This window comes from Neodiprion lecontei, chromosome 3 (genome assembly GCF_021901455.1).
Source record: "Neodiprion lecontei isolate iyNeoLeco1 chromosome 3, iyNeoLeco1.1, whole genome shotgun sequence".
Taxonomy (NCBI): domain Eukaryota; kingdom Metazoa; phylum Arthropoda; class Insecta; order Hymenoptera; family Diprionidae; genus Neodiprion; species Neodiprion lecontei.
In genome coordinates, this window is record NC_060262.1 from 27,957,959 (window position 1) to 27,984,682 (window position 26,724).

General features: G+C 43.1%; 1 protein-coding gene across 2 annotated transcripts in view; it reads left to right on the plus strand.

Moving 5' to 3' along the window:
- Positions 1-26,724, plus strand: part of LOC107218048 — a 45,131-nt gene that overhangs the window by 1,527 nt on the left and 16,880 nt on the right. The window contains exon 1 of one of the 2 annotated variants that reach the window (XM_015655796.2): positions 10,218-10,451. The exons of the other annotated variant lie outside the window; for it this stretch is intronic. The gene's annotated coding sequence lies outside the window, so the exon portion shown is untranslated. Of the gene's footprint in view, positions 1-10,217; positions 10,452-26,724 lie in introns of those variants that run through there. 2 annotated transcript variants of the gene reach the window in all.

Sequence of the window (26,724 nt, forward strand, 5' to 3'; positions counted from 1 at the left end):
ATTACCGTCCATGTGACAAAGTGAGCGAACTGCATTATAATTCACTCGCACTACGTTTTTGAAGTCTCGAGATACCTACGTGAAAATTGAAGGCAGAAAACTCGTTAACACAAGCGCGACGTACGCGAATCCCACCATTCTGATTATTTTTACATATATTGTCTGAATAATCCTACGCAAAGTTTGAATATATTACATTTTTCCATACTGTATTAATTCATTGCACGACTCGGTCTGCGCAGCTCGTAATTATTCCTGTCGCTATTTGCGTCTTCGAACAACTCGCAAAGCTTCTTCACACCTCCAAGTTGTTACAGCAACGAGACAAGTACAATTAGAGTGACCCAAAAATTGGCTCACCGCAAGCATGCAGCAACGTACATCATAGGTGTAATAACATATCGAATTCCGTTAGCTCGGCTTTTCCTCCGAAGTAGTTAAAACGAAACTCTTCAACGCGCGGAAGAAAAATTTCATCGACATTTCGCATTGCACAAGAAAGAATTTCCTCGCCTGTGGTTGTGTCTTTAACGTATGTTTGATAAAAGACGCGGGGAAAGGATACAGCCGGTGTAATTGACCTAACAATAGACCTCGGAACTTTCAAGAATATAATTCACAGTTAGCCCGGCGGTAATTTCAAAGCTATTTGCATACGGTTTCAATGGAATGAGAATAATCTCGGGTGCAGTGCTGTACGCATATATCGTACGAAATTACACCCGTGAGTTTATATATTTTAATTATTATACGGCAGGTTGCGTTATAGCGATACGTACGTGACTCAAAAACTCACGGCGAACAGTTATTCTCCCTGTCTATGCTACACTCTGTATTATCATCCTGATAATGCTGTTACGAATATACGAATTTCCTGTTGGCACGAATTCGAAGGTGGGATCCTCAAACACTTCCGTAATTCGCCTCGAGCAATTTGCTTATCGCTACCGGAGCTTCTCGCAATTGACTGTCCCCCGTCTGCGTCATCCCACTAAAAAGCAAACACGATCTTGCGATAACAGACTCACGCGAGCACACCTTGGAAATAAATATTACTCGATCTATGGTTCCTCTGAGTAACACCATTTTTATTATTCGGTTTATTGTCAGTGCGTGGTAACAAAAATTGTGGGATCGGATGTAAAAACGTTCTTTAAAGGCAAGAAATACTAAAGTGTGGAAAATTTCTCTGACAAATCACAGCAGACGGTATTGGTGCGTTTTGTCGATTATCAGAGTCCGATTGCCTTAAAAAACAAGAAAAGTCGCATCATATTGAAACTTAACGAACGAGTGCATGACCGTTAAAATTTGACGCACGTTTTGGAAACGTTTTTGACGTTCTAAACTTTGAAACAACGGCCTCAAGACTTTCGGAAAATCAGTTGTCAAGTATACAACGAAGGAGGTTGATTGGCCAAAAATCGATACTCCTTATCAATTTTTATAACCAAACGGCTGCCTGGCTGTTTGTCTGTCATCCGTCTGTCCATCATAGGTCAAAATACCGAAAGGCTGACAGGCTGTGATACTTCGATATGAAAAATTCCCGCACTCTCGAGAAAGAATGGTCAGGGCCAGCCGATGTTTAGAGCGTGCGTGAAATCATTCGCGATTGAACATCGTCGATGTCTGATTGGTTACCAAAGCACGTGGCTCAGCTCGTGCAATTTATACAAAACGCGGTGGAAGTACCCAGGAGAGATTAAACGAACAACGCCTGCCGCGATGAGTCAATGAAACTCCCTTTGTACCCGATGCTGCTTATCCACCGTTTAACCATTCGAACAATGGCTTGTAACTAGCCGGAGATGCACCGACGGCCAGAAACCCAAACGGAATACAATGCGTGTCATAATCAGGGAGACACGTGCGTAGGTTGTTCCTGATGTATCAGGTGCCCGGAAGGCGCCAGCAGATGACTGACTTCGAGTCTTCGACCTGCCCGAGGTCAACGGTCAGGATTCTTAACGCCCAATCCATTCCACTTCGTCACAGTGTCAGGGAAATGAATTTGGACTCGTCGTAATTGGGAGATTGTAGAAAATTTGGATGCAAGTAATCGGAAGGTGTAGAATACTGTAGAATACTGTAGGACAATTACTTTCGAAGGTGATTCGAAAATTTAACATCAGATAACACTATCCGATTGACACAAAATTACAGTCTATAGACGTCCACATCTGGATTCGAAAGGAAACGGTTTGTTCGCACAGCTGCTCGGGCTCTTTTAATAACCCTTATTGATTTTCGACCGGTTTTATTGGTTTCCAGTTATGATTCACTGCGGTTTCTCCCGCACCCTGTGTGCAGTTTGACAGCACACGCCGTGACAATTACGACTTCCTTTCCAGCGTTGCGAGAGGGAAGTAATAATTATTATTTCACTGCATACCACACCGCCTTTCCCCACCGGATGCTACGTGTTTGATTTGTCTGGCAAGCACCTGTCTTTGCACCATGGTATGAAGTTTTGAATTCAGTGATAGTTTATTTCAGTGTTGCATGAACGTTGTATAGATATTTGTGGAACGTGTTACATTGGCGTATAATAATATTCGCTAAAACACCAGCGTGGAGAACTTTCGCAGATGCAGGTTGAAAAATTTCACGCAATCGATTCTCTCTGCAGGGTGATATTTTATTCATAGCTAGTAATCGGACTCATTGCACGAACCTTAGCTCAGTTTCCATGCAGCTTCACAACTGCACTTCTGAATTTTTTTCGTATTTATAACATACGTAGGGAAAAGGTTTTCACCGAGGCCATTCGTCTTCGGATTTGCGACGTACGGTTATTACAGATTTGATCACGCTGCACGGAGCAAAGACGAGAATCCGCCAGCTGTTTTTATGAAAAGAGAACAAGTTGGCGAAGGAATTATCTTTCGCGTGTCTTATACACTTGATAAAATCAGTTGATCAATTTTACAACGTGAGAATTGCAGCCTGGACGGGTTAACCGCTCAAAGATGGATGTCGAAAATATACATGAGCGCTTGTAATTGCCTCTGGATCGCCGATTGTTAATCTCGCAAGACATTTGAGATAATTATTGGGCCTTAATTGCGGAAGGCCGGAGGAGTATCAATCAGTTTCATATAAATCACGGACGAGACTCGGGTAGGTACAATTATTACGTGAGCTCGGATATTATTTCTCGTTGAATCTTGAAGGGAAAATGGTATTTATTTCGCTGCTCTTGCTGCATGAATTCGAAGTAAAAATTCGTTTAATAAACTCGACGGGAATCGCCGTTGACACTTTTTTACGATCGTGTCTTCCAAGCTTTTCTAACGACGTCAAACCGCCACAGGGACAAAAGTTATGGCCATGCAGCCTTGACGTTCAAGCTGCTACTGCATAGCATGTCGTCCACTTCCGTCAAGTATATACGTGTTACCGGGATCAGGGAGCACCCGTATAACCGAGCCAAAGTTGTATAGACGCTTATTTATCGTTGTCGTTGTTCCCCAACTGCCCGCATTTTCCGTAAAAGTATTTCAAGGAGACGTCGTACAGCCTTGATCACCGCGTTAAATATCGCATTATATAACATCTCATGGCACGGTATATGGGTATTGGAATTGGGATGTGTCGACCAATTTTTCCACCCGTGAAACTCGATTTCGAGACTCAGCAGCGGCTCAAACGAAAGGCTAGCATGGAGTAGAAATTTAGGCTGGGCAGTGGCTGCCGGTATCGTGAACGAAAAGATAACGTGTGGAAAAATGAGCCTCTTGCTGAACAGAGTTATTTCAAGTCAGCCTTGGCTTTATTCCTGTTGTTTAAGGCGAGCGATGGATGTACGAGCACAACTTAGCGATGTGGGGCAGTTCGATGAGGTCTGATTTCTATTACTTCATCTTTGTTCTCGTGATGTTAAAGCACTGGCGGAATACTGATCACTTCGTTCCTTCTCAGCGAGGTTCAATTGTACAACTGATACCTACGACTATATACCTACATCATAGTCACACAATTTTCGCGATCATTAATTGGCGTTTCCAAGAAGGCGCTCGCGCCAATCAGAGAGGCCAGCGAAATTGACTATCAATTAACCGAGGCTCTGCAACACGCTCCTATAATATCTTTCCCTCCTCGAAGGTATTGTCAACCGGAGTTCAGTTCAATTCCATCTTATACATTATATGCATATTAATAGGTGTACGTATAGAGAGTGCAAGGCTTGTTAAATTTTTCAATTAAATCTTCTAATCGTTTGAACATTCCGGTGTTCATCGATTGTGGGCAGATTGAGGCGACGATTTGTTCAGAATCACATTGATCTGAGTCTTTGAATCGCGTGTATTGTTTAAATCGTATCGAATATTTTTATTCTTTCCTTAATATACTCGATTCTCGACGATCGTTTCCCCGAATACCTACATCGCAACACCTGTACTGACGTTATTGGTGGGGTAAAAATAGATATGACATGCAACGTCAACAGTTTGCCGTGTTTTTTTGTATCCGATAATGTCGAGGAGTATCGCCACCTGGTAGAAAAATAAAGTACAAAGAAATGCAAGAACAAACGTTGTGGAAACAGATCTGTCGCAAGGCGGTGCACGTCAGTACCGATAAATCGAATACACATATTCGACAAGTGTCGCTTGTTTTCGAACAATGCCGCCAATGCTCGGCAATCAATGACGCTCGTTCGCGATACGTTGCACTTTTCCTGCGCACTGCCCGTGTAATAACAATAATTATGGTGATGACAAAAAATTGCGTATGCGCAGCCACGAGGTAGAAATAAAGAAGCAGAAAAATTAAAACAATAAAAATTGTTACGGATTCGAGTGGCTCGTTTTTTCCCGCAATTAGCTCGTATTTTCGCAGCATCGTTAATGAGCTGTTTCGCTAATTGCGTTCAAGTATCTGCAAGCGTATGTAATCAACGACGCTTGCGACAGCGCGTCTCATTTTCAAAGGCGAAATTTGTCCGTCGTTTAATTACCTGGAAGTCGATCAGCTTGAGGTTATTAATAATTTTTATTTTTTTTTTCACACCAATTCCCGTTACGTTGTCTCGATAACGCTAACGAGTATGAAAGAGGTAGAAAAATTTCTTCAAGTCACTCGTGAGATACATTTGCAACGCTTCTGTCAGGGAAACTCGTATATTCTCCGGCACATCTCTCGGTGCAGCAATATTGTATACCGCATGAAAGGAGAAGATTTCATACAAGTATTACGGTATGAACAATATCTAGTTCTTCTCTGGGTAGCTACGGTGAAAGTGGACGTAAAACCAGCTTTTAAATTGCGGCACTCGCATTAGTTTCACGTAATACTGTGTACGGTACGAGTTTACACGAGCATTGAATTTCCTGGGCGTCAGCTGCAGTCGACAAATAAACCTGAGCAATGGAATTATGATTGCAATACGCTTTTCTTTATTTATACATCTCGAGCAGTCTCGCCGCTTTTGTCTGATTTTATGTTTAGTACCGCGACCTGTTTACCAGCAATAAAATCCCAGATACATCGAAATGGTGAAAAAATCCCGTGTATCGATCAGCCCTAAGAATAGGGATTGATTGGACGGATTATTCCGCATGAATTTTAGTGACAAATCCGGCAGTGAAATTGGACCAAATCGATTGTGTCCGGGCGAGTCTGTGATTTCGAATTTACTCGTGATTTGAATCGGCCGAGTCAATGTGGTGCGATATGCTGTTATCCTGTGACTAGGACTTAACAGGATCGTGCGTTGTTAACGGCACGTGGTTCGATTGCCTGTTATAAAGGTATACGCGTTCGATCTCGTATAGTTTCATTATTCCGGATTTTAGAGTTAGGTTTTTCACGTGTAATGTGAAATATTATGCGATTGGCTCGGGTTTAATAACAATATTAATCCCGCATGAAACAGTTTTCCGATTTATCATTCGCGTCGATGGAAATGAAAATGGATCATAGTTAATTAAAATGAGATGATTATACGATTTGCGCGACTTTAGATGAAACATAATTTTGAGTAATAAGTTGCGTCAAGCCTGAATGTCAAATACTTCGATTTAGCACAGGTATTGAAAAAAAGTTCTTCAATTAACATACAAATGGAGCGTTAAACGTCGATTGATGAACTTCCAGTTCAGAGCCGTTGCATAAATAATACACAATATAAAAAATCCTTACAAAATTTCGATTTATTTTTCGTGCATTCTCGGTTCCCCTCAAAATAACAGGCCAAACGCATTGAGACGAATTTTTTCCTCCGTCACAAGGTGCAACAGATTTATCTTAACGAGTTGACAATATTTTTCTTCCTGCGGAAACGTCTGTATATACATATAAGCTACACGTTCGAGTAAATGGAGCGCGAGTGATTTCGTGTCAGGAAGCCGCGGGGTTTCCGTACCGGAAGTACAACAGGGTTCGGAAATTGTTCTCAACCTTTACCGATCCCCCGGCCGAGATATAAGCTTGTACATCGAAGGAAACAATACAATTGCCTTGAATTTAAGCTTAATCGGTACAAAGAAATTAAGCAAAAAAATAAATAAATAAAGAAAAAACAATGAAAAACACGGATTACGTCATACCTCGTTACACATTAGTCGAAACTGATGTGAGACTCGAATAATGTTACATATCTGACTGATGCAAAGGATGCTGCCTGGTTTGATTTTGGTGCTGGTCAATAAATGCTCTCTCGGTTGGGTTATTCGAAACGGTAGTTAAACGGTACGGGATGGTGTTGCGGGTAAGCGGCAACGCCCACGCTGCAGGATCATCGAGATCTTCTCCTCGCGTTTGCTCTCCGCACGACGCGAGGTCTCGGGGTCAGTAGGTCACGATGCTAACGATACACGCATAGCCGTGCTAACCTAACCTGACTTAACCCGCACCCAACTTACCGCGAGCCCAACGTAACCCAATCCTACCCGACCTCGTCTAACCTCCTCTCACTTCGCAGAGCAACGGCATGGCCCACCACTCAACGCCTGCCGAACCTCGATTGGATCGTAATGGAGAACGATCGGTGGCAAGCCGAAAACGTTTTGCGAAGGAATTCGCTCAAAGATGCACCCTTCGCTCATTTTTTCGCATTTTTTTTTTTTATTTTAACTTGCGGGAACCAGTAGGATCTAAATATCATTTGGAATCACCAAGTCCGGAAGGATTGATCCTTGATTGAGCGATTAATTACAGCGAATAACGTAGCACGAGTTGTTAATGGTTCTCTGAAAAAGTGTAACGAAGGATCTACTTACAGTGGTACTGGACAACCTTCAAGTCCACGGCTAGCTTGAGACTTCTGTAAGCACCGTAGTCGCGATATCCAAGTCTAATTAAGTAGGTATTACAAAGTTTGTTCATCGCTTCTTCGCTCTCACATGCACCTCCTATGCTAATGGGGTAATGCGAGTGGTTAAGTGTTGCAATCTCTCGACTAGCGTAGAAAACGCAGGTTGTTAAGGATGGAACTTTGGAGTAACGACAGACCTCGCAAAGTTGACAATTCAACTACTTACTAATACGTACTGCTCGGAAACAGCCATCCTACGCTTCTTGCAAGTCTCCTTTGAGGATACCGTCCGAGAGATTTGTCGGTAATTCATGGTCCAAATACAAGTGGTTATATCCAGTTGGGTCGGATCACAAGGACGGTAAAGACGGGGCTTAGCTTCTTGCGTCTTTGAAGTTCTGTTGCCAGACCACATCCTGTATCAGTACAGTGTCTGTCTAACTTGTAGTGCGAAACGAATTCTTTAACCGTTAACTTGAACATCAGTGTCGAGACCCGTTTGGTTATAATTTGATATACACGAAACAAATTATTCGACGTGTATAAGTCACCTGCCCGTATGCGTCCATTCAACGTCTATAAATACGGTTTGCCAATTCTCAACGCGTGTGTTTATCAGCAACAACGGCCCCATCCGAGGCCCGGGTTCGAATGGCAAATCAACCATGCCGTATGGGTTAGATCAAAGAGGAGAAGAGAAGAGGCCCGAGCTATTGGCGAACGCTTGGATCTTTCGAAGAGCCTCTCGAGTCACCCACATTCGGTCCAACCTGACCGCATTCCTCTCGACCTCTACAGCTTGGCTTTGATACATTCTGTAAGACTGTATAGACGCCAGTCTTCGTCTCTATCGTGATGATTCCCACTTTATCCGCTCTCTCCTCTCTGTCATGGACAGGCTGCTGTTCGTTGATTGCATCTTCAAAAAGCGCTGTCAATTCCAGCAGTGCTTCTTCGACAAATGATATTCAGACTGAAACTGAAATAACACCATTTCAGGTACCCTATAAAATTGGTAGCGATTTGAAGATCTGTCAGAAATTGGGATTCCGATGTGATCAAACCAAAGCTCGGTGATATCAAGTTGCTGGGGTGTTTGAAAAAATCCTGATGGCCACATGATGTGCCCGGACCGGAAAAACCGAATTCGTGCCGACGCAGTTAATTAGTTGCAGGAAAAGCGTCAGCAGCTGATGAAGTATAACGTGTCATATATGATCACAATTATTAGAGCCATGCTTACGTTTTTCACCAGTCAATCGCTTACTTCACCGTTCTAAGATGTTCACTGCGGTAATGCAGTAATCGATGCATTTGCTCAGGTAATTACCAGAGATGAGTCGCATCAAGTATTAACGCGATTGCCTCGAGCTATTTGAAACACGATAGTGACTCACACCTGGAAATTACTCAAGAAAATCGTATTCACACCTCATCCTACTTGATACTCCCTCCAATGATTATACGCACTGATAATTCCGAGTCAACATTCTGTACCTGCACAGCTCATTTTCTTTCAACATTCATCAAGGTTTGAAAATGCGTGGTAATGAAACATCGCCCGGTCGCTTAATTACCTTTACTAATTTAAATTACAGCTTCTTTTTAAGTAGTTTTATACTCAGGCTTCCAAATATTTCATTAAGAACGGAAAATTCTATTTAGATTCAACTCGACGACGCATTGTTCATCGGAATCGAAAACATTAGGTAAAAAAAATAGTGGGATTTGCTTCTTTTTTCGGTATAAATTACGCTATTAGTGTAAATTAAGCGGCAACTCGCTAAGCTGGCAAGTGTTTGAAGACGAGCCTTAAAACCGACACTTTAATCAAGCAGTTCTGCAAATATACCAAGTTATATTTACACGTACCGTTCAAAATTATTTGACTTATTCCAGTCGGTGATCCAGATAACGATGGAATCCGTGCTACGGTTCTCTGTCACTACACTTCACTGTCTATGAAAACATATGCACGGTATGCCGTACGAACATAAGTATACGTGTATGTGTTTACTAAATATATGATTCTTTGTATAAGCGTGTGTAAAGTCTGGTTGGAATTTCCTCTCTCTGGGGTAATCATTTAACCTCTCTCGCAAAGCGATAAATAGAGGCACCACGCGTTGGACACGTTTTCAACACAACTTCGTTCGGAAAAGCGACCCTTTCATTTTTCCAACCTGATTGTACTCCGGTCGTAATTATTGAATTCCCTGATCCATAGTTAGGGATTTCGTTAATGGCCCGTGTATCAACCTTTACAAACGTGATTCTAAACTTTTGCCAGAGTTTCCGTACAGTTTTGTCATGTTATAAACGTATACTTGTTCTGGCGTGGATTTGGCACCGTCGACATACGCGAAGTCGGTCGAATTTGACGATGAAAAACGGCACGCAGACGAATTTGAAAATATTCTTAACGGTCCCAAGCAGTTCTTCAGAAGAACGTGCGGGCCCAAGTTGGCACGGCCGATTTTTTGATGAGATCGAGCGTTCGTTGTCGCCACGTTTACTAATTACTATAAACCGTAACGGAAATGCGGTTACACAGTGACTACGACGGATTTCTCCCTCAACTTAGCACCCTCCACAGACCTTTGATCTTTGATCAAGTTTCAGGCAGTGAACCGACTATAACCCCTTGGTCCCGTTTTCGCCTCATTTCCGTTGTCACGTATTGAATACAGTGCAGGGTACCGTGCCTATGCGTCTCGGACGATTTGGTCCACGTGTTTAGTCGGGTGCAGTTAGGCGGCTTTCGAAGGATCGAATGGAAGGTGGGAGCCGGTACGATTCTCTCCTCCCTACCTGACGAGAGAAAAAGAGAGTCAGAGACGGAGCGAGAGGGGAGAGAAAAAGTGAGAAAGACTAAGAGAGAGAGAGAGAGAGAGAGAGAGAGAGAGAGAAGGGGTCCGATCGCTGGACAAACCGGAGTCAGTTTCTGCCAACGGCTTCGCGCGGTGCAGTCGCAGCGGATTTTCTTTCGTCTTATATCATCTAAGCTGTGCACTTACAACGATTTATCCATTCTGTGCGTTTACACGCTCATCTTTAGTCCGCCGATCGTTATTGATGTGGCCTGACTCATCCGGCGGTATAGAAAGACTGCAGGTACCAGTCAGATAGCAGACATAATTCACCGGTTGAAGCCTAGATCACTCCGGATAATGCTTGCAGCTTTATAGAGGTAAGATACCTTATAAGGGTGCCGATCACTCTTTCGGCTTATCGAACCTTTCTCATTTTTTTTTTTTTTTCGTTCTACTACCCTCAGCGTTTATGAAAACTTTGGCAAGCTGACGACTATTAGGGCTAACGCGAAATGCTTCTTTCATTCATCACTTTTTCATCAATTCTTTGAACAAAGTTGGTTCCGGTATGGGTTCGAAAATCGTACATGCAATATGCGATTCGGCGAAAATTTCTCGGGGAATATGGAACTCGCAAAACTTATTATATTCAATCGCAGTAACAATTCGGCTTAACAACTTCTTCCGCGGTCAAACTTATTGATGAAGCTGTTCGACACGTGCCGTGTTTCGCGGAAAAGCTGCGATCTCTAATCACGAATACAACGCCGCAGAGTTCGTGGTTTCGCAAGACCGGTAACAAAACTTTACTATTTAAATCGAACCATACATGTTCGCTGTTCGTACGAATCTGTGGCCCATGGTTGTTACCTTCGTGTGCCAAAAGCTACTCATCCGACCAATTGGAATAACTTTTACGCGACGATGGGAAAAGTCTCGCTAAAAGTATGCAAACGGCAAACTGAGCGTTAGACGAGCACAATTCTTTCTGCACAGCGGCGACAACGTAATTTTACATTATATTAATAGTGGGAGTAATCGGAAGTGGTTGAGGAATATTAACATTCGGCTGAAGCGCATTTCACTTCGACTTCGAGAAATATTTTTTTTTTTCTCTATCGAAATCGATATCTGCAAGCGTTGCAAAAATCGACTGATACTAAAATTCAGCGTCTAGACTTACGCGTGCACTGCGAACAAAGAGAGGGTAGCCAGAAGTGCAGCACTGCAGGTGATTCGGTGGGTGAGTGACCTTTGCGTAACGAAAATAAGTCACAAAGGACGAATCGAGGTACGGGAGTAGGTGTTTCTTTGAATGTAACGAACGATCTTGCACGTTTTTTAATAGCGGAAGAGTCCGCATAATTTAAATGCGAATGTGGCATAAGGTGCCTTGCATAGCTGATTCGCGTACCAGCTCTATGTGTCGCTATTATCGGTTGGCCACTGCGCAGCAGTTGTAGTTCCTTCACGATTGCGAGTATATACCGCGGAATTGTATTCTACAATTTATTCCCCTGGAGTACCGAACCTGCACGTGGGTTACGTAACACGAGTCTGTAAGGTACAAGATTATGTGCTTGTAGGTATGTATACAGTTAGTATAACCGAAACGTTAAGCAATAATTAAATTGTCTTCCTCACGACACGCGCGTTCATGTTTCAACTCTAATTACACGTAACCGCGGGCATTCGACGTACCACTTTATTTTAATAGTTATTTACGCTTTTAGCTACACACGTATTTTCAGATCAATCGTTGAATTACCTTCGGTTACGTTCTACACTTACGATTGCAGAAGCATTTCTGACAATGCGATATATGTGTGACTGAATCTGTCGATGGTCTTGTTCTTTCATGGGAATTAGGTTCAGGCTCGATTAAACCTGATTTAGATCACCGATGATCATCCAACTTCACCGGTCGCATAGGAAATTGAAGGTCCAACCATTCTTCTAGTCGCTCGAAAGATTCGGATCTATTCGGATTTTCATGCAAGAAAGATTTTTGTAGGTCAAATAGACCCGTGAAATTACAAGTGAAATAAAAAGAGAATCACGTTCAAGACATCCAGATATCATTGACGAATCGGTATCGTTGTACGTTCTACTTTTTCCCGCCGATGAGTGACCCCGAGACTCGATTTCAGTCGGTAATGAGCATTGATCGCAATGAATTCGGAAGCAAAACGAACTCACGATTCTTGAGTTCAACACGTAATATAACACACGCGAGGATTTCGAATCGGTGATAATTTGCCTGAAACAAATTCCGAGACGACGTCTGCCTGCGTCACTATTACTGCAGCTACTCACGCCTCAACGATGTTTGCTTATCGGCCCTGTTAAGCGAATATATAAATTGTATATGGGTACAGTCCCCTCGGATCGAGTGCTTCGAGTTTAAGGTCGGGTGCCAGAAAGTCTGTGTCTACCAAGACGAAAATTTCGCCTGGAGGTGAGCGGACAGTTATACGAAATCAGGCGGTTGAGGTAGGCGGACATCGGAGGCAGGGCTCAGGCACTTTTGTATGAGACGCGTGTTATCGCTTACATCTTAATGAAAACTCTGTTTATGCCGTAACGGAAGGGGAAAAAAAAATTTCCAGGACAAAATTACCCATTCGCTGTACTGCATGGAGCAAAATTTTCCGCAATAGTGTTCGTTGCTAATATTCGAAATTGCATATCAGGTGTAAAAAATTAGCTACTTCAAAATCGTAAACTTTCTGGATGTTTTGATTGGATACAGAAGCGTTATCGCTGGAGTAGAAAATCTGATCATTATTTTTCGGGTCGAAATCAGGAGCAATTTTCGTTTCCTTTCATAAAGCACCCTTTGGACGTTAACGCGATTTTGATGCGCGCGTACGTTGAAAATGGTTTTTTATTGTATCGTACAGATGCGAACCGGGCTGTATAGGGTTTTCCTTGTTCGAAGGATGAGATCGTTTTTTAACTCTTTGTATAATTAAGGACGAGAGGTCCCGGGAGATCCTGCGGGAAGTAAGCTGCGGATTAACAAGGCCCTGGATTAATTTAACGCCGTTCTAAGGCCTCCCTCGAAATGAGACAAGTCAAACAGTTTAGCTAACCGTTACCCATTGTTTAATACTTGCCGAGCTGCGTTATAGCTCGCTTCTTGACCTCGTTAGAAACAATTAAGAACTAACAGACGAGACGGCATGCGGTTTAATTGATGAATAGAGTCGCGAGGAATTGCTCTCTTACGCAGAAGCCGCACGCTTCGAGGTTGAGTTCAACAACTCTCATCCGGTTTTGTAAACCGCCCAACGCCCCGCACTTTCTGTGCTCGATTCTTGTTGTATACGATCTCGGACCCGAACTGACCGACAGATCCATTTTTATCATCGCTTTTTCACACAGCGCAATCGGTTCGCTTTAATACTCGGATCGGATCGGAAATATTTACCAAATGGCAGAATTTTCTCATCAATATTACAACTAGTTTCTTCGGGCAGTATTGGTTTCAGGACCAAAGTATCACTTGTTTAAAATGCTGCAGTTGGCGACGTCTCGCGATGAGTTAATGCAGCGGATCTAACGCAGTCTCGAGCTTTTTAAATTATTGCCCCATTAAAGCGAGCGAAGATTCGAGCCCGCGCAACTGCTTCCCGCATGCAAATTTTACTACCAGGCTTATACAAAACGGACAGCTGACAATATTCTTTCGCCAATTTCTTTTGAATTCCTGATAATTTTGAAAAGGTAAAGAGGGTGTTCAAAGGAGAACCGTTAAGCTCGATATTCAGAGGCGGCGTACCTGCATTGTGTATGAAAGAGACTGATTTTTTCAAATTTGTAAGAACTTCTTAGCCGGTTTTACGTTTGCGTAAGATACAGCCTGAAGTAAACGGTGCACGAAATTAGAATGACAATGGATCGAGTTCCAGCGTCGTAAGGCATGAGAACCAAACCGATGCGTGCGTCGCGCCGGGTAAAATTGACTAAAAGGGCTTGCCGCAATCAAAGGATTAAGTGGTGGGCTTGAACTCCAACTGGGTCGCAATGCTGGTAAATAGCAGTAGCGTGGTTATGGAAACGGGCATAAATTTTCACGTTTTCTCCTATATTTATTCCGTCCTTAAACTTGCTTCCGTTTACACCGAATTCGCTCGGAGAAACTCTGAGTTTTGTTCTACGAAGTACTTGGGAATATTTTACTCAATTAATTGTTTGTCGAGAAACTAAGTAGAAAAATATATTTACCAGATATCGGACGGTCGCGTACGCAGTAGACTCGGGCCAGCGCATATATGGGTATTTCACGGTGTTGAAATCCCGGAAAAATCGTGTCTCAGGCTTGAAAAACGCTCTTCATTAGCTAGGTATGCATATTCAGACGTTCCAGGCAACCGGTCCTCCCCCCGGAGCTTCCGAGATCTTCCAAGAGTCATCCGGCTCACCACTTCAGCGTGTTGCAGTGTTTATAGCCACGCTGCGAGTACCACGTATATCTAAGTATGCTGGAGAATCTAAAGAACGAAGTTTTGCGACGAAACTAACAGAGTTCGAAGTTGAAAGAAATTACGTAAAGTGAAACTTTCGTCAACTGGTGATTCCTTTTTTCTCTGATACATCAATGAAACAGCCAACCGAATGCTTTGAAACATTATATCACAGGCTCGAAACTGTGCACGGTACAATGACTTAGCTCAATTATTAGCCATGCGTAATTGCTGAGCACAAACTGTAAAAGCACCTTTGAATCTGGCTTTATCGTCTCATTTACCTCCGTAAGTTCAAAGACCACGGTCCACTGATCTCTGTTAGTATGGAGATCAGTGCCACGTTTAGAAGTTGAAGTAATTCAGTCTCACCAACAGGTTGGTTTTTTGGTCAGAAATGCGATAGAGAAGTTATCGACGTCCCATTTTAACCCCCACTTTTAATCTATGCGAGAGAATTTCTCCTCAGTTACACTTACCGTAAACTCGCCATCCAGTTTGGATGAAAATTGAATACGAAGGCGTCGCGCGTCGTTGTGCACGGGCATATCAGTAACGATATATAACGTCGCTCTGACGAAGCGTGCTCCTACAATGTTGGCTAATCAACACTCACCGCGAAGCAAAGCGTTGCGTGATCATCGACTTCTTTATAACGCATGCTCTCTGGATACAGATGCGGGCTGACAAGTTGACAGTCAAGATATGAAAGTGGAATAGATTTTCGAGAAATTACAGTACGCGGTACATTACAGACGGTATGAAGTGATCGGTGGTTAGACGATCAGGCAGCAAGTTTCTAGGTTTCATCAGATATGTGAAGGAAAAAGATGAAAAAAAAAAAAAAACGAGAATGATTCGTTAATGACAGCGTACTATCACGATGAGTGAATTTTCATGGTCCATTGGGTCAAAGATTTTCTCCCATATCCATATCTTTCACCGGACGCACTCAGTGCACGACTTGTCGCACCTAATCCGTCGAGTGTAGCGGCTGAATTCCTGAGATTATCAACAGTGTGAGACCAGAAACTGATCGTAAGTTATTTTCGAATCAGTGAATTTCTTCGCTCTGGCAGCTTGATCGACGATATTTACGATATTGAACGGACAACCGGCGAGGCTTCCGGTCTAAAAAAGTAGTGATAAAGAAACTTCCAACGTTGCGGAAAATGTAACGTGTTATCTGACGATTCTCACGATTCACCGCATTCATGTGGACGTTGATACCTACCTAGCGAGGAGTGACGCTCATGCCTATGTAGAGGAGACGGGGAAGCGCATCTCAGCGCAATTGCATACGTGACTACGTGTAGATCCATGGATTTGTGGTGGATATCATAAATTGCAGTGTCATGTTACACCATTATTATACCTGTTATACTTACGTGGACGTAATCCGGCATGTATAATCTCTTCTTTTACGTGACACACATCTATTTGCACGAAAGCCTGGACGCCAGTCACGTACGAACAAGTGTGCTTACAGACGTCACCCGAGAACTGGAACAGTTCCCTGCTTCCCACGCATTTATTAAAACTATTGAGATTCACGGTAGCGCAGAGTGTTCGAGCATGTATCGCCTTAGATTGACCTGATAACATTAACTCCGTCCGATCTCTACGAAAGAAGTCGTCGCGCTTGTCGGCACCTTCGGTACGGAATGCAATTTGCTGAAGCTACCGCTGTGCAAGTCGCCCAACTATGAGCAAAACTTGAATTCAATCGATAGTTTGGAAGTTAGCTCAACCTGGATTGAAAGTTGACTTGCCCCTTTTTTCTCTTTTCCAACTTCTCCTTCATTGTGACCTGGATCTTTGAAAAGAGGCACTGTAGAACATCGTAAGCTTTGTTTCGGAAGCTGCAGGATCAATCGTAACGGAGTACTAACGGAGTTCTCGGTATTATTTGTCTTTGAGACAACTCGAAGAACTCCACGTTATCTTGTTATCACTGTTTTTGCAATTTCGCATGTGATTGATCGAAGTATCCGAGAGGATTTATCGTCAAGTTCTTTGAACAGTTACAACGATGCTCGAGACGATCAGTAATCGAATTTGATCATTGATCCCCGCTTTTCTCGTTTGGGAATCTTGAACTTGGATATTTGGAGATATACACGTTAACGGCGAAATCAACCAAGGCACCCCTTTAAGGCCTGGTGATCCAGCCATCTTGGACATGACGTGTACGCAAATAGCTGTCGACCCGTGTTAAGATCTCGTCAAGACTAAACAGTATATCATCGCTATCTTCGGTCTCGATTAACCAAAGCCAAGCCGTGGGGTAAGGAAGATGATAGCTGGGACCAGAGTAAAAGCCGGATGATAACGGGAAAATGAGCACGGTGGACAAGTTTTGCGAAACTGAAGCGCAAGCTCCCCAATTCCCACTCTTCCTTCGGCCAAAGGTGCGCGGGTGTCGTACAATGTTCGAGCTGCGGCGACGGACCGACGCGATTCGCGCATACGTCCTACCGGCTCATCTACCAGGCAAACATCACCCGACAAGAGCGGAAGGTCTCGAGTGCTCCTCTTATATACAACGTCACGACGACGATTGCCGTCCCTGAACTCGATACTCTTCATGTTCTCTTTGTCGAGTATGTATATTTATTCGTAACTCCGAGCTGGGAGTCGGACCGCTCGACCGTATCTCGAAGTCCGCCTATTCTCCACGGGGAAGCTTATCCCGAAGGTAAGAGTGTACCGGGAATTACGGATTTCAGTTCAACACATTGAGCGTTGAAAATGGTCCGCGGAAGCAAGAAGCCTCAGCAATCATCGTGACGTTCGATTTTTCAACCCCTCAGGCTGCTCAGACTATCTACTTTTTTTCACTACCATCAAACTGTTTCGTTAGGACGCGACTTTCGCTCGATTATTACGCTCAAAATTTCACTTAGAAATTGAAAAATTTGGCATTTCGGTACTTCCCGAAACAGTACGTATAATACGTGCAGAAGAAAGTCGAAAGTGCACGTGTGTAGACGTGTAACGAACAAGCTTACACGCCCTGAACTGGTTCTAGAATCCTCAAAGGTCCTAGCCAAAACAGCGGAACTCGCTGATCAGTTTTCAAGTTACACTAGCGAGTGAGCAAAGGTAAAATCTGAACCCTAGCGGCAGACGGCCGCGACGCTTAACGGCTACTAGCTTCGTCCGGAGTCTCGTACTTCTAGTTTCTTACCGCAAGCCTGTTCGTCCCTTAACAACTCCGACGTATTATGCCTTTGTTGGGGTTCTTGGCTTGCGTCTGGTATTACATTCGAGGCAGCTGCTGGAGATATGAATCCAAAGTTCAGATAATCGTCGCTGCACGGAGTCGGTACTTTAGTGGCCACTGGTCAGTAGCTAGCTACTGTGGTTATCGGGTTACCATGCTCCACTCACGCCTAAGGCCTGTCGCAATAATTGATAGTCAGCAAAGTCCGCGCTGAGCGGGCGGTAGGTTTTAATCTGCGTATTATAAGATGAAGGAGAACTCTATTGGCATGAGTCAACAGTCTTCTTTGCACGTTTCGTATGTTTGTTTTCCTTTTGACGTTGACTCAACGGTCTCCGATACTATGCAGACCCGAAAAAGAATCTGGGGCACCAGATAATGAGGCGCAAGTGGAGATACTGCGCTGATAACGATGCAAACGGGTTGATCGGGCTCTGGACTATCCGATACGACGAGTACATCGTGATAATTAGGCCAGTCGTCGAAAACAACGATTTCTTGGGTGATCCCTCCTTCGGACATCTTCTATCATTCTTCCAATAAATGTGTGGAAACGTACGGATCCAGCAAATAATATAGCCCAGGGCAGATTGAGTTGCCCCATCATTGCGTGATATAATGAAAATGGTGTTAACTAGGTCCGCTTTCACAGTAGCTTGTTTAATACTATTTAGCAATATGACTAGTTTTCTAGATTCTTGATATAAAATTTTCATCATGTTCCACGACGGCTCGTCCGGGTTGATTTTTATACAATTCTGATCTGAACCGAGGATAATATTCTAGTATAAATGGATCGTCATAATTTAAGCTGTCGATGTAATAGCGGGGATTATATCAGGTTACATTTGCATAAAATTACGCTGCTGCAGTTAGCTAGGATCCACTAAAGAAATAAATAGGCGATAACAAACCGCATAATTACCTCCGCGAGTTCGGTAAACTACCGAACACGTAATGAACTTTCGTAACTCATCAATTAATCATTATTACCACACGTTTTCCTGTATTACGTGTACGGTATGAATAGCTGCAACCGATTTTTTGGTGAATGTATGCATTTCTCTTAACGCAACGGAGTAACGATTAGCATCTAGTAATACTTAGCGAAGAATGTGGAAGCGCACTTATTTATCATTAATTATCGTATATGATAAATATACATTTCGTTTCGAAAATGAGGATTCAATGAATTCTCCCAAATTTATTTTCTACGAAATCTTTCGTCTATTCTGCCTCGCTGTTTTGGCAGAAGCTCAGACTAATATAAACTGACACGCAAGACGCATGGTGAAAAACTAATCAATGATACTGACTTCAAAGATGGAACTTTTTCACGACCGAGCATTCAGCTTGCCGTCTTTATAACTTTGATACATTTTATTACGAACTCGGACTGGCGTTGAGAAAATTGTATTTAAGCTACAGTTTTTTTAACGACATATCGGCGTATCTTTGTTTATCGTAATTAAATTTTTTTTTTACAAACTTACGTACTTCGACATTCATTTTCGGTATAATTTGGAGAATAATTTCTTTTTCAAAATCGGGTTCTCAACGGTCCAAGTTTTTTCTATACCTACAGCTTACCACGCGCAACACAAAACTTTATTTCAATCTCACTAATTTATTAATGTAATCCACGAGTATAAATTGCCTTGTGACTTACGTCCGATTCCGTGCTCTTTGAAGCCTTGTGACGATACAGCGATGGTATTAACCCAATAAAGTTCACGTGACTTTAGCAACTTGGACGGAAATTATTCGTAGTATTTAATCAATTCAAACAGCTTTGAGTTTCTTATTAAAACTTGTGTAACAAGTGATTCGCACTGAATTATCTCTTACTTTGTTTTTTTTTTTTTTTATCTGATTGTTCAAGTGTTGCGTTCTAGTAAATGATTCTATCACCTCCGTTTAAAGATGATATCATCATTTAGCGACGATTGTATGCGATATTTGCGACGGTGCTTTTATTATACAAGATTGAACTCGTTCTATGTAAATTTCCCAATTCACTGTTTAATTAATTGTGTCTGCTATGTCCAACATGTTTTTAACTCGTGGTTGCTCTTCTCAAAATATATTTTGTGAATTGATGAACGGTTACAAGTTTTCTATATTTTAATGTTGTAATACGTATACGTACCGAACAGCGTCTTTATAACATTACAACTCTTTTTGCAACTGTTATTTTAATAGCACGGTATAGATAATGTGCCCGCAATTGTAGTTGTGTAACTTATGAATATACAGATAGTTTTTACCGTTGATATAACTGTTATTCTATATGCGTAATGCCGCGCTGATTAACTTGTAGATATTGTAGCGTGCGTGCGAAAAGCATTAGAACGAGAATAGAAGATGAATAAGAGTATTCAGCATGAGATACAGCCTCCCAAGTGTGAAAAGGTTTCTTTTAATCTCAGTATATTCAAATTTCATTTCATTAATAATTACCAATGTGACATATTTTCAGGCATCACGATATTGAATTTGATTTTTTAATACTTTTATCTTCACTATTCGTATGATTGAAGAAAAATTATTATAATCCTATGTCAGGATTTTGATACCTGGCGATAATTCGGTTAAATTATGTGTCAGACGAGGTTAATACGATCAAGTAATTGCAGCACGCTTGATCAATTTGTATTTAAGTAGCTCCTCAGCTCGAGTCTTGAGGCGCTTTCTACGCCCGTAATTGAACAGTTATCACCTAAACCGGAAAGTTATCTTAACGCGTCCCGAGTAAGGAAATGTGCATCTACTGCTGTAAACCGTCGCAAGTGTTAATGAATCAACAAATATATCAATTCACGTCAACGTACCGTTTGGTCGTTTGAGTAATAGAATTACCATGAATTACCTCACCTCAAACATTATCGCCTCGCTTGGTCTCGAGCGGAAACAGAACTTGAGAGCAACGAGACTCAATGGATCCGAGAGAACAGGATGAATCGTGGAGGGGGGGAGGAGTTCCATAATTCTCGTGTATAAAGTTGAAGAATTCATCGCAGTCTTCGTCATTGTCTAAATGAGGAGATGAGAAATGGTGCAACATCTTATGGGAATGTAAGCTTCGCAATCGTAACGTTGTTACGAATCAACATGCTGTCGATTTACTCCGAGGTACTTGGACTTTGATAACTATAATCATTGTACGAATCAGCTAGTCAATTTTGATCGATTTATGTTATAAATCAATTTTATGTTCTTGTCGATGAGAAATTCTGCATACGTTTTACATTCAATAGCTAATTGTAGGAAAAAGATAATCAGAGGACGTTACGTTACGTGCCTTTGTTTCTTGTTTACTTGCACATTGTGTAAGAAGCTCGAAGATCCAAACTGTAGTACTAACGGTTGACATCGTGACGTTATCTGGCTAACGGAAGAGGATGTGGGTGGTCATCGCGGTCGGCTCGACTTTCTGCGTTTTCGAGTAACCAAGCCCAGCCACATCCGGTTTTCGTTGTCTTCAATACCTGCTCTGTCTCTGATGTGCTAACAAAATTGGCTTTGTCGCAGCGTTTCATTCTTGACTTTCTTACCCCTTCCTAGTCTCTTCTACGTAAAGATCGCGACACTTTTACAGGAAACTCGACGAGCTGGTTTGATTGTTGGAGTACCGTGCAATGCAACGTCCAAGTTCAATCACTTGCAACACTAATTCCTGTTAAATCTATCCTTCGTGTCTTGGGATTCCTTCGTTGTTTATTTACCACCGAGATACGCGCGGCATGTTATACGGCAGTCTCATCACGATGGGCAATTCAACGCGCGACCAGTCCGCAAGCCTGACGATAGTTTGTTGCAATCTTGGCCGGCAATCAGTGTTTGCACACCCTATGATCGTCATTAGCGTTCCAAAGAATAGGTTCTTACATGCAGCACATGGACCGGTCAGACCTGAGATATTCAGTATCCAGATAGGCTGGACAAATAATGAGGCATCCGTAGATACACGCTGGCAGCTCAGCGGCTGCTCGGATAATATGCACATCCGATTTTTCAGTACAACAGTTACGGCCGATGGTTCGACCGCTGCACGGTATTCGATTACACTAAGTGATTTATCTTCGTTCAGCTCACTCAACGTCCACCCATCCTTGTCAGGACAAAAACAATTTCGCACCGAGGTACAATATTCTGCTTGTAATCGCATACGTTCGGAAAGCTTGCAGTCAGTTGCCGGTTCCGAAGTTTAGTGATGAGGATTCCGTCGGAACAGAGTTGTGGTCATAGCGGTATGACGTCCTTGGAATTGGATCAACTTTCGGGCATGATAACGAGGGACGCAACGAGGGTCTTGCCGCTGGCACACTCGCGTTATCTCGATAAAATTATAGATGAAAAGTTGGGCTCGATATCCGCGGTGAAGAGGCCGTTGAAATTACCTCACAAAATCGAGGCAAGCTCGGCCAGGATGCCCGGAACAGTGGCTAAGCATGATTTTCCTCGTTACATCGCCGACCATTTCCAGTGCACGAGTAACAGCTGCAGTTATTCGACGGTTGAAAAATGGTTCAGCACCGAGTGCCGAGGTACTTTAGTGACACTGGAAAAGGAAAAGTCGATCGTTCGTTACGTAGTAAACGATGCATCGTTCGATATGTTACGTATACATAGATACAGTTATTGTCAAGAATTGTGTACGCAGCGAGACTTCCGACGTATAAACGGCAGGTGATTAATAGTGAAAATTAAACCGCCCGGCAGTCGGATGTATTATAAATTGCTCCGTCGTACCGCAGCGCCTAACGAAAAAGTGGCAACATTAGCTGTAACACGTTTTGTTGGCCTGGACTCTCGACCATTGAGCATTTGCTCGTGGAAAAAGGTGGGCGTCGACGTTTGTTTTATCATCTGGCAGACGCGGGAGAGTATGTAAGATAGAGTATTGTAAGATGGTAAGTTGGCTAACGGTATTACGTCCGAACGAAGCCGTCAGCACACTAACCAAGATCTTGAAACAGCATCGCCTGACCAACGGCTAGTCTTCGTGGGCACGTACCACGCGCATGATTATTACCCCGCGATTCTCCTTTTTCAAACACCATCAACGCTCTGGCGTGTTATTCGAGAAACAAACATGCTCGTGAGTTACCCGGTCATCCCACTTAATGCCAAGACGTCTTCATCATACCCGTTTATATTGATAATGCAGAATTTTTACGGCCACATACGTTACCTGCACTCGTCGTAGCGCTGATCTTATCGTTTGTATTAAACACCTTCCGTTTGTTACGTCGTTAAGGAGACCTTCGTCATTAAGGAAAAATGCCTCGGGAGTATAAACGCGAATTTATATACTCCGTCATTCGTTTTTCTCGCCGCAATTCGCGCACGGATTGCACACGGCGCGTGCACCAACGTTTCGACGGATTACGCCGCGCAGACGTGTAAGACCACGTATGTATCCGGAGAACAGAACGCGGATGTCAAATCGTGTCTGACGTCACGCGTCATTTCGCGACCGTTGCGACATCGTGCACCAAGAGTGACGCACAGGTGGGGGCGTCTTTCCGCGGACAGGCGCACTTTTACCTGCACGTCCAGACCGTGTGGACGACTATTTATAACCAACCACCCCCCAACCAGTTGCGTGTCTCATCGAGCTGAGAATCAGCCAACGTTCGCGAAATGCCTACGCAGGCGTAAAACGACCATCGTAAAACGGAGAACATCGCGTAAGGGCTGCGACCGGGTCACGTGCGGTCAGACTTATCTCCACACTTCGCACTCCGTGTTTAGTGTTTATGCCGTCTTTGCACGTGGTCTCGTACGCCGATAACGCATCGAGGAGAACTTCGCCATGTCCGGCATAACGCGCGTCACTTTCGAGCAAGCAACGACCGGCCAGCTAAGAGCCAGATCGGTTCCACTCGTTCCTTCGCAAAGACTTAGCGACCGCCTTTGGCAACCGAACTCCGGAGGATTCATCGCTTATCGTATACCGAGTCCCACCATTCCAACCGCACTCCGCGATGCTCGCTTTAACCAATAAATCCCGGATCTCTACACGCTTATGGTATACATAATGCACACCCACGAGGGCGCATCGCGAATACAACAGCTAGGCCATGCTCTGCCTCGCACAACTTCCTGGTACCCTATCTCACCCACAATTTAAAGCTTAGCTACAGCGTACGTGCAGCGCTGTGTAATATTCCCCTGAGAAGATCGTCATCTGACTCGATTTCAGCGCTAGTTTAAGACGATTCTTGAAATTACCCCGCTTTCTGGGATCGTTCGATCGAAGTACTTCGAGACTTCGGTTCTGTACTCAGGTACAGGACTTTTACTTCGATATACTCGTTTCGTGCTGTGAGTGAAATCAGGATGAACTTGAGATGTTCGAAACCCGTTTTCCGTAGCCGGAACTTTTAGGGATATCCGCACGACGGTTGTTTATCAATACCCTTGGTAAAAGGGGGTGAGATTGATTCTGTCATTAAATACTCTATTTTCGCTCTCGTTCCACAGCGCTGATAAAACACGTCTGGTATAAAATCACCTACGTGTTGTACCCAAAAAATTTCTTACCGTTAAGGCTCGGACCACTGAACTGGAACCTTGGTCTTGATTTGCATTGAAAGTGTTCCTAGAACAACGGTCCGAGACGACGTGAATCTAATCTCGTCCTAAAATGCTCCGGTCGGTCCGTTTGGCGTGCTCGTTAGTTAAGAATCATTGGGTGCTTTTGCAGCGGGTCGGTGAAATACGTAGTTTAATCTCTTCGATTCTACCTTCCAGGGTCCACCTATCTAAGTGGATCATCATCGCTCTGGCTAAAGGGGAAAAAATAAAAGCGATATCGAACGGCGAACGAGTACGAAAATACACGAGGATCGCGGATGGCTGTAAGGTGTTTGTGTGACAGGCGGCAAGGCGTGCCACGTGCTGAGACTCGTGTCCGGTGCCTCGGGTAAAAATCCCTCCCGCTAGCGACGACGGTTATTAAAGTTGGAGCACAGCCGCTGCTAGTTATAACGTGTGTAATTGTACTTTCGCTCCATATCGGAGTAACGCAGAATTTCCCGTGAAAGCTGGTCCACTTGCATTCCTCTGCATAGGCAACCGCCTATTTATCATATCCGCAACACGGCACTGCGCATGGACTGCCAAACAAACAGCTCGGCTCCAACCTGTGCATACAAATTGTTTAACTTCGCTAAATTGTATTCTCAAGTGCATTCCGACCTCCGGATGGGACAAAAACGGTATTGCAATAAGCTGATTCTCTACCGAAGTCGGCTTTACGTATTCCTGACTCGGCTATGCTCAGTTATGGTAGGAAGATCAGCGGGGCGACGAAAAGTCGACAAGTGGTCAGAGATGTATTCAAGGGCTTCGTTCGATAACCCTGCCATTCAAGTCCTAATTTTTTTCTTCTTAATTGTACATCATTATAGAATAGTCTCGACGAGTGCTTAATTATAGCTTAAGCTCCGATATCTCGGAAGCGATACTAAAGATAAAACACCAATTACCGATTTACCGATCGTGGAACGAAAAATATCACCTCAATTTAACGTCGTTATTTACTGCAGTATCGAGTTCCACGAGTATCGGAAAAGTAACTTAATATTTCCGGATATCCTTCGGTGTGCTTTGTAAAATTATGGGTGGAACGAGGTGTGGCTAAAATTAAAGGGCTCGTGAAATGCTGGTTGAATTTACAGTGATCAATTTAAGACGGAGTCTTAAGAAATGATAATTTTATCACTTCCATCAGTTGAACGACACGGGCGTACGAAGTTCGAAGCCGAGTGTGATAAAATCGGATTTTTAATCCTTCTCTCTCACGCTTTCTCTCTCTTCTAAGTGCAAACTTGAATTTATACCTGACAAGAGTCACGCGTTCGGTCTAAGATAATCCCGGGACATGCGGACTCGTCTTCGCAATTAGAACTGCGCTTTACTGTCCGAACCATAATCGCGCATGCGGTCCAATAAATTACAATTGAACTGAGACTAAGAAAATCGTGCTGTAGGCTAATATATCTTTATTACACGTTATAGGCCAGCCATTAAACGAACTACAATTTGAAAACAAAAAAATCTTGCGCTGCATGGATATAAAATATTGCACCATGTAGAAGCAAGGCGTCGATATTTGAGCTAACTGACCTGTTTTTCGTAAAAATTTTTGATCACGATAAATTTCCTAAAAGGCTCTAACGATCTGACACATATGATTCAGTCCTGGATCGCACCTTAATCGAAATCATAAATCAGACTTGTCGATAGGCGTATACTTCGTCGAGGCAATGACCTGTTGATGCGCATTACGATTATGGCAAGAACAGATAACGCGTTCCTAGAACTCGACCCACTGCGGTAGCTGGAAGAATGTGAAATTGTCCTGAATCGAAATCTGCGTTGATGGACACGCGTCATTCGTTCGGTGGAATTTCTTGCTGCTGAGTGTCCTGAATTTTTTTTCTTCTTCCTAATCTTTCAAGCTCGGTCTTTACTCGCTTTCTGCGGTTACTAAAACCCGTGAAGGTTCTCTGAAATTGTGCGAGCAGCGTTTACCATCCATCGATTTTTAGAAAGGCATAAAGTGGCTTTTAAGCGATGATGTTTCAAACTGCACGAGCAATCGCGTTGAGCTTTTCGAGGGAAGGTATTTTCTCTTCCCTTGTCTCTATTCTCGCTTCCTACGTAGATTTTTTCAACCTTCGCTCTATTGTCCTGTAACTCGATTTAAAAAAAGGAAAAGTGGAGAACCTTATTCTTCGAATACCCTAAAGTACAGCAAGTGCATATTTGTAAATTAAACCTCTCCACGCCAAGAGGTATATACTTTAAGCCGTTAAATGTTAACAAACTTTCTAAATTTCGTTTAAAAAGCATTGTATATCTCACGTGTAAGCCCTAAGGTGAATATGTACACGGAAATATGCACAACGAGCTGATAGCGTGTTTCGTTTCCTGTGATACACG